The following is a 9201-nucleotide window of genomic DNA, read 5'->3' as shown; positions in this document are numbered from 1 at the left end:
TTTTTTATGACGAATTTCCCCACAAATCGCTATCGCTCAATTCTGCAAGTGGCTATAATTTATTATCGCTGTTTTCTAGCTGCTCTAAAATCACTTTTGACATAAAGGGACACTTTTGGTTGCTATGGACAATCTACAGTTTGCAGGCAGAAAGAACAGTTTTTATTTTATAAAAGAACATGTAGGACACTGGGCAGACCACTAGGGACAAAGGGGGTGTGTATTTTTTACATACAGTACTGTAATCTATACGATTACAGTATACTGTATGTATTGTGTTTATTTACTTTTTTGAATTTGGCGCCGTTCTCCGCCCCCGTGCGTCGTAACGTCGTGGGGAACGGAGCTCGGCGGCACACAGGGACACTGAATCGAGCGAGGAGACACCGCTCAATCACACAGCGCGGCGGCATCGCAGGATCCAGGGACAAGGTAAGCAAACCCTGCCTGTGGCTGCTGCGAGGCGATCCCGAGTCTGGCTCTGGGTTACTGCTTTTGGTAATGAAATTTAACCCCGGGCCAGACTCGGGAATACCACCAGGGGGGTTAAGGTGAACCAGTGCTCTAATAGAAGTTTTAAAGTAAAAGTGCTGTGCAGGATCAGACAACATAATATGCCTCCTGATATCTTCATACATACAAACATACATAAAAAGCTTCTTCTTTGCCCTTCTATGATTTAGTTTCACTTTATTACTGGGGCTTGACTTACTCTGACTTGGCTAGGTCCTGCCAACTGCTATCCCAGAATCCAAAGAGGCTGCCTTAAAGAGAAAATAAACCCTGATGGGTTTTACTTCCTCTTTATTTCCCTGCAAAGGTAAAGTATAATGGGCTACTATGCATCACACGTAGCCCATTATGTGTCACTTACCTGAAACTGAAGCCTGTGATGTCACCTCTGACCCCCACTGGCAGCGAGCATCCATCTTCACCCCTCTTCCTCCCGGGGCCGCGGCCTCCGGCTCTGTGACTGGCCAGAGTCGCGTGACATCACTCCCACACATTGCGCGTGGGAGTCGCCAGTCACAGTATGACCCCCTTTAGAAACAGCACTATCTGCCCTTTCTAAAGTGCGCATGCGCCGTAGACATGGGCGCACGGCTTTATTGTAAATATCTCCTAAACCGTAAAGGTTTAGGAGATATTTCTTGCACCTACAGGTAAGCCTTAATATAGGCTTACCTGTAGGTATAAGTGGTTGTACAACCCCTTTAATGGCTAGCAAAGGTACTGGGCAGGAGGGTGGCAACTGGTAGAGCTTAGTGATATAGTCAGGGACATTCAGGCCCAATTAGTAATTAGTAGGTTAGGTAAATCACAGGGAGTAGGAATGATCCTCCATTATCCCCTTCACCCCCCTAAATTCTGTTTAGGCACCACCACTGAGTGAAGAATGTGGAACCAACCTTTGATAGAGCAGGATTCCCCAAATGACCTGTAAGTGGTCCAAAAGATACTATGAGTTCACAAAGTACAAGGCAAATAGCAAATATAATCATTTGGTGGATCAGGTATCTGCATAACACATTAATGTTACTTTGTGAATTATCCTGATTTGGGAAAATGTATGGACTAATTGACTGGCAGAAATCAACTGAATGGTGTCCCTGCTCTGCTGCCAGCCGCACATGGCACCGGCAACAAACAGCACAGCAGGGACACCATGCAGTTGATTTCTAACCCCCTGCCCTTATCTACGTCCCTTAAACTCTCTGCAGTACTCAGATCTACAATCTACTACTGCTGTCAAGTTCCCCTGCTCCTTCTCTTAGTGCCGGTTCACACAACAGCGACTTGGGATCTGACTTCTGTCGCCCCAAGTCTTTAATTACATTAAAGTGAATGACGCAGTGCCGAATCCTAAAAAGGGGGCAAGGTCCTTAACCTGCATAATGGTCCGGGTCTTAAGTGGTTAAAGTAGCGCAGTGCTGACTAGCAAAAAAAATGGTCTGGTGATGAAGAGGGGTAAAACCTTCTGGTGGTCAAGTGGTTAAGTAAGGTTGATAGACATGCCTGAAACACACACACACACACAAAAAAATCCCAGTTTCCGTAAAAAAATAAAAATCTTCAGAAAAAGCCCTGCAGCAAATTCTAGTCTTTCACCTTTGGCAAACATATTTTAGTGTTTGTGTTCTATTTTTGCAGCCAAGATGTCTTGTGTTGAATGAGCTGAGGTTAAGGCATGAGGAAGTATACCCCCTAATGTACCAAAGGCTTTGATGACAAGGAACAAGAGTATGGTTGGGACTTTCTGCCTGTGTATGGGAGGGGTCGTTACATCATAAAGTAAGACTTATTTACTGTATAACCACAAAACATAAAAAAAAAAAAAAACTTTAAAACTACATTCTAACAAAATACATGACTATAAAAAATGGATAATCTGTACATTGTAATGTCAGCGTATTCCATACTGGCCGATCTCACCAACAGGTAGAAAATATCCTGTCCATACACCTTTGTTCCATTCATTCAGAATGGATTTGGTACATCTTAGTCTAGATTAAGGATGAGCTCCAGCGTGTTTGCATAGTACACGTGCAGAGCCCGCCAGGAAGTCTGCACGGCGCTGCACTAATCACAGCCAGGGAGACATTTCCCGATCTCTGCAGCCGAGCATTAGGAAATGTCTCCCTGGCTGTGATTAGCGCAGCGCCATGCAGACTTCCTGGCGGGCTCTGCACGTGTACTATGCGAACACGCTGGAGCTCATCCATAGTCTAGATCTATGCTAATTAATAGTGTCACGTGCTTGTTCTATGTATTCCTACCAGCAAGCTAGTTATGCATTATAGGAAGATATGCCTTATAATCAGGGCTGGCCCAAGACATTGTGCTGCCTGGGTCCAAGAATGAAATGAAATGAAAAAAAAGTTGTGACCACCAACTGTTCAATTCCAAGGGGTGGGCTAGGGCAGTATAAGGGAAGGCTAGGGTAGTATATAGGCAGGCTAGAGCAGTATAGGGGCAGGTTAGGGCAGTATAGGGGCAGGCTGGAATAGTATATAGACAGGCTAGGGCCATATAGGGGCGGGCTAGGCTAGTATATGGGCAGGCTAGGGTAGGGTGACCAGACATCCCCGGTTTCAGGGGACAGTCCCCAGATTGAGGACACTGTCCCCGGACCAAGTCTGTCCCCGGTTTTGTCCCTGGATTGGATTTGAACAGAAGCTGGGGCAATTTCAAAGACAGTCAGTGCAGAATTAAAAAATAAAAGTCTAAATTACACCCCCCCCGCTCTGCCGCTCCCACTACCTATGGGGGGTGTATTTTTTTCCATTATCTGTGCCCCTTTCTGATGATCATGAGCTGGTCGGAGCGGAGGGAATATTTCTACAGTTTCCGACGCATGCCCATTCAGCTCCGTTTGCATGTTCTTCTGCCTTGGCTCAAATCCCAGCCAGCTGCTTGCCTGCTTATCTCCTTGCCTTCCCCGGCGGAGTGATCTTCCTTCACTCCCCACCCAGTAGTAGCCCCGGGGGCCCGGAGGGTAAGACTTGACAGGCTGTGAGGCGGGCGGCGACGGCCAGAGAGTCACTGATTACTCATTACTAGTAAAAAAAAAAATATGTCCCCAGATTTCATTTTAAAAATCTGGTCACCTTAGGCTAGGGTAGTATATAGACAAGCTAGGGTAGTATATGGACAGGCTAGGGCAGTATAGGGGCAGACTATGGAAGTATAGGGGCAGGCTGGGATTGTATATAGACAGGCTAGGGTAGTATATAGGCAGGCTAGGCTAGTATATGGACAGGCTATGGCAGTATTGGGGCAGGCTGGGATAGTATATAGACAGGCTAGGGTAGTATAGGGGCAGGCGGAGCGGCCCAGGGGCAGTTGTCTGCGTCCAATGGACCCACTGGGACCCATGGTAGGGCCCGGCCTTACTTATAATCTCCCTGTATTGCACTCTGTTGCTAATAGTTTCTATTTTGCACAAAATCTTATTTCTATATCTTCTTTTCCCCCCTCAACCCCTCTGGATTTCTCTTGTGCTGCACCTCTACTCTGGAAGTAATTTCCCAACACTGCTAGTGTATACAGTATAGTCTCATATCTTCAAACACTTCTATTAAATTAATGTCAAGGTATATCTAGATTTTTTACGCTACTGTACATGTGTTACCATGAAACATTAATAAAATACATTTAGAAAAAAATATAATGTTAAATGCATCTGTAGTTTTCTTATAGTCTCCCTACAAATTCCCACACATGCCTGTTGATTTTGTCACTGAGGTCCACCTTGTGCAGCTCGTGGGCGGGACTTAATACGCCCAAGTGGGGACACTGTGAAACAGCCCTCACTAACAGGCGGAGGCTGTTTAGACCCCTGATATCTCGCCAAAGCCCCCCCCCCCAACAGGGTTGATAAAAAAAAAAAGAAAAATGTAAAAAAAATTTTTTTTTATAAATAAACATTTAAAAGTAAAATTGTAAAAATAATAATGATAAAAAAAAACACTGGGCCAGATTCACAGAGGAAATCCGCCGGAGTATCTACTGATACTCTGGCGTATTTTCAAATTTGCCGCGTCGTATCTTTATTTGTAATTCACAAAAAAGATACGACGGCTTTTGGCTTAGATCCGTCAGGCGTACGGCTTTGTACACCTTCGGATCCTAGGTGTAATTTTCCAGCGGCCGCTGGGTGGAGTTCGCGTCGTTTTCCAGTGTCGGGTATGCAAATTAGCTGATTACGGCGATCCACGAAGATACACGCGTTCGTCGCAATCTCTTACGTCGTCGCTAGTCGGTTTTTCCCGTCGCAAACTTAGGCCTGCTTTTTCGTGGCTTACATTTAGAACAGCCATGTTAAAGTATGGCCGTCGTTCCCGCGTCGAATTTCAATTTTTTTTTTGCGTAAGACGTCCGGGAATACGAAACGACGTAACGCACGTCGCCGTTCAAAAAATACGTCGGGGCGACGTAATTTCGCGCAAAGCACGTTGGGAAATTTTCACACGGAGCATGCGCAGAACGAGCCTAATTTAAATGGTACACGCCCCATTTGAATTAGGCGGGCTTGCGCCGGACGGCTTTACGCTACGCCGCTGCAAGTTTACACGTAAGTGCTTGGTGAATCAAGCACTTGCGGCGGCGTAACGTAAAGGGGATACGTTCCGCCGCCGTAAATATTTGTGAATCTGGCCCACTCACACTATCCACCCCCCCCCCCCAAATAAAAAAAAAGCATTGTAATATACTGTGTATATATATATATATATATATAGATTGTAAAAAATAATAATAAAAACATTTTGTAAAAAATAAAACTGTAAAAATAAAAAACGACTGACACAGTCCACGTCTCATCAGTGCCCATCACATGACATTAAAAAAAAGTATTGGTAATCGTTATCGACGATTACTTGAAAAAAGGTATCGGTACTTGTACTTGATCTTAAAAAAGTGGTATCGATGCAACCCTAGTTTTTACGTATGAAACTTGTGCATCACACAGCAACTGTATTTGGGACCTTTCTAGACTCATATACAAGCCTTTATTTGTTCCTTAAGGTCCTTTTGGAAAACCACTAAGTTTTTTTAGTGATACCTGTAAACCCTCTTGCACTTAGATGTGACTATTGCTGACCTAATTTATACCTAATGTGATCCAGCTAGCTACGTTGTTGGATAAGCTATGACTAAGCACTAGATATTAGTGCGAAACGCGTATCCCGACTGTGTATCCCGCTGTTTGCTGCGACTTTTAGTGCTTTTATCCTTTTACCAATAAAGTCAACCGAAAGTTTTTTTTGGAGTGCGGCTGTCCATACATTTTTCTTCCTATTTTGGCTTTGTGCATTGCCAGCACCCGTGGTTTCTGAGAGGACACTGATTGCCAATTGTATCCATCTGGAGCGGTAACTCCCTTTTTTCTGGTTGTTGGATAAGGGTCAGATTCCAATTCAGCAGTTTTTCTCTTCTTCATAATCTCCATTTTCCCTTAGGCTGCTTTCACATTGAGGCGTGGAGCCGCGGTGACGGTAGCGCTATTTGTAGCGCGGCTATACCGTCGTATTTACCGCGATATTCAGGCACTAGCGGTGAGGTTTTAACCCCGGCTAGCGGCCTAAAAAGGGTTAATACTGCGGTATTACCACGCTTTCCCATTGATTTCAATGGGAAGGCACGGTATAGGAGCGGTGAACACACCGCTCCTATACCGCGCTAAAGATGCGGCTAGCAGGACTTTTGGTGTGCTCCTGCTAGCGCACCGCTTCAATGTGAAAGCCTTCGGGCTTTCACATTGAACACTACAGGGCATGATTTTTCATGCGGTATAGCAGCGCAATTTTTAGCGCTGTACCGCATGAAAAACGCCCCAGTGTGCAAGGGGCCTAACTGCAATGATGGGCAAAAAGTATAATGCCGCGTACACACGATCATTTTTCGGCATGAAAAAAACGTTGTTTTAAAAAAATGTCATTTAAAATGATGGTGTGTGGGCTTCACATCATTTTTTGGCTTCTGAAAAACGACAAAAAAAAAATTCGAACATGCTGCATTTTTTAACGACGTTTTAAACTATGTCGTTTTTCGGGTTGTAAAAAATGATCGTGTGTGGGCTAAAACGACGTTAAAAACCCGCGCATGCTCAGAAGCAAGTTATGAGACGGGAGCGCTTGTTCTGGTAAAACTACCGTTCATAATGGAGTAAGCACATTCATCACTCTGTAACAGACAGAAAAGCGCAAATCGTCTTTTACTAACACGGAATCAGCTAAAGCAGCCCCAAGGGTGGCGTCATCCGCATGGAACTTCCCCTTTATAGTGCCGTCGTACGTGTTATACGTCACCGCGCTTTGCTAGAGCATTTTTTAAAAACGATGGTGTGTAGGCAACGTCGTTTTAATGATGAAGTTGGAAAAACGTTGTTTTTTAGACATACTGAAAAACATCGTTTTTTTTCTGGCCGAAAAATGATCGTGTGTACGGGGCATAAGACAACATAAGCCATAGAAATCCATCAACGACTGACAATTATGTGGTCATGCAACTCTCTACCCAAGTTACATTTTTATTATTTTTTGGAGACAGATAGACCTTTTTTTTGGTGGTATTTAATCACCACTGGGTTTTTAATTCTTTGCTAAAAAACAAACAAAAAAAAAGACTGTCATTTTGGAAAAAAAAATGTTTTTCTGTTCTGTTCTGTTAGAAAAGTTTGTAAAAAGAGGTGACAGTGATGGGCACTGATGAGGCTGCACTGATGGGCACTGAAGAGGTGGCACTGATGAGGGGGCACTGATAGGCTGCACTGATATGCAGCACTGATTGGCAGCAGGGGTCAAGTCCTGGGGAAAAAAGTGTGGGAACTCCCACCCAAGATCCACTCTCCCACCAAAAAAAAAAATGATACGCTCATATGCATAATTACTAAACTGCAAGTTCTTTCTAAATCCCGTGATAACTTGTGGCAGACCTCCGCAATGTCTCCTGGGAACAATGACAAAATCTCCCAGGAGACATTGCGGCATCGAGGAAATTACGGAATACCCGCACACTACCCGATGAATCCATATACAGGAAGCGGCCAGGAACATAAAGGATTACTAAGGTTCGCCTGCCCCTGAGAGTGACTCGAGCTGGGCATCGCCGCTTAGTGAAGGATTGGCTCGGCTGCTCTCGCTGCTCTAGTCCTGCAAAGGGAACTGCGTTCCTGCTGTAAAAAAAGTGCAGGAACTCCGTTCCCACGCGTTCCCGCAGGACTTGAGCCCTGATTGGCAGCACTATGGGCACGGATAATAGGCACTGATAAGCAGGCACTGAAAGGCAGCACTGTCTGGCATCACTGATGAGCACTGTTGGGGCTGATGATCAGTGTCCTGATTATCTGTGCAGGTCTCCCCTGTCAGGAAATGCCGATGATCGACTCTCCTCTCCTCACACACTGTCAGTGTGAGGAGAGCTAAGCCGATAACCAGCAATACCTGGTTCACATGTGATCAGCTGTGATTGGAGACAACTGATCACATGGGTGAAGATCCTCGTCTTCGGCTCTTTTCCGAGATCGGGATTGCACCATGTCCCAGGCACGCAAGCGCAGCGAGAGCGGGAAAACATCATATGACATCGTCCCCAAAACGAGAGAGCCACCTCGCTGCCTCCATTTGTCTATACGGCGGGTGGGAGGTGGTTAATGTCCCTTTAAGTCCCTCCCACCGTTAGTGAAATTTGACCACACCCACTATTTGATGAGGTTTGAAGGGTGTGGAGGGGGGGGGGGGAGATGGAGTTTTGGGGGGTCATAGTTCAGTTTTCGCACCTATTTCCTGAGAGAAGAAGCCCTGGTAACAAATGATATTTAAAAAAAAATTCACAGCGCTAATGAAAGCATTCAAGCTGCATACATGTATTATATTACAAAAATAAAGATAATAACAATCATAGCTGTCTGAACATATCATAGAAACATTATTATGTCTTTAATGGGAATTTTTGTCTTTGATATGTTGGGTACAGTTAATTCCCTGGGACTGCATTACATTTACACATAGATCCCTGTAATTACCACTTTAGCCGACACGGTTATATCAGCGTGACGGAAATCATTTCCAATTGCCATAACATTTCTGGTATTAAGTCTTCCTAACCTCAGCCTGTTTGTCTGCAGCGTGTCAATGACTCCCTCTGCTGAAAACTTCACATTCCTTCACCTGACATGTTTTCTATGCAACACTAATGTCCCGTGATATCACTTTATACATTTCATTTCTTTCTTTTATTTAGATTGGAAGTTATATTTGTTTCTAAGAAAAATTGGAATATATAAAGAGAACTGCCCATGTAAACAGCAGTATAACATGGGAAGGATTCTGAAGAATAACATTCCACAATATGTTTTGCTTAACCACTTCCATACCAGGCACTTATACACCTTCCTGCCCAAGCCAATTTCCAGCTTTCAGCGCTGTTGCAATTTTAATGACAATTGCGCGGTCATGCTACTCTGTACCCAAACACATTTTTTATCATTTTTATCCCACAAATAGAGCTTTGTTTTGGTGGTATTTAAACACCTCTGCGTTTTTTATTTTTTGCGCAAAAAATAAAAAAAGATCGAACATTTTGAAAAAAAAAAGTTTTCTTTGTTTCTGTTATTTTTTTGTAAATAAGTACGTTTTCTACTTCAATGACAGGTACTGATATGGTGGCTGCCCTGACGGGCACTGATAAGGTGGCACCGAT

Source organism: Rana temporaria, chromosome 4 (assembly GCF_905171775.1).
Source record: "Rana temporaria chromosome 4, aRanTem1.1, whole genome shotgun sequence".
NCBI lineage: Eukaryota > Metazoa > Chordata > Amphibia > Anura > Ranidae > Rana > Rana temporaria.
Note: the sequence above shows the minus strand (reverse complement) of the source record.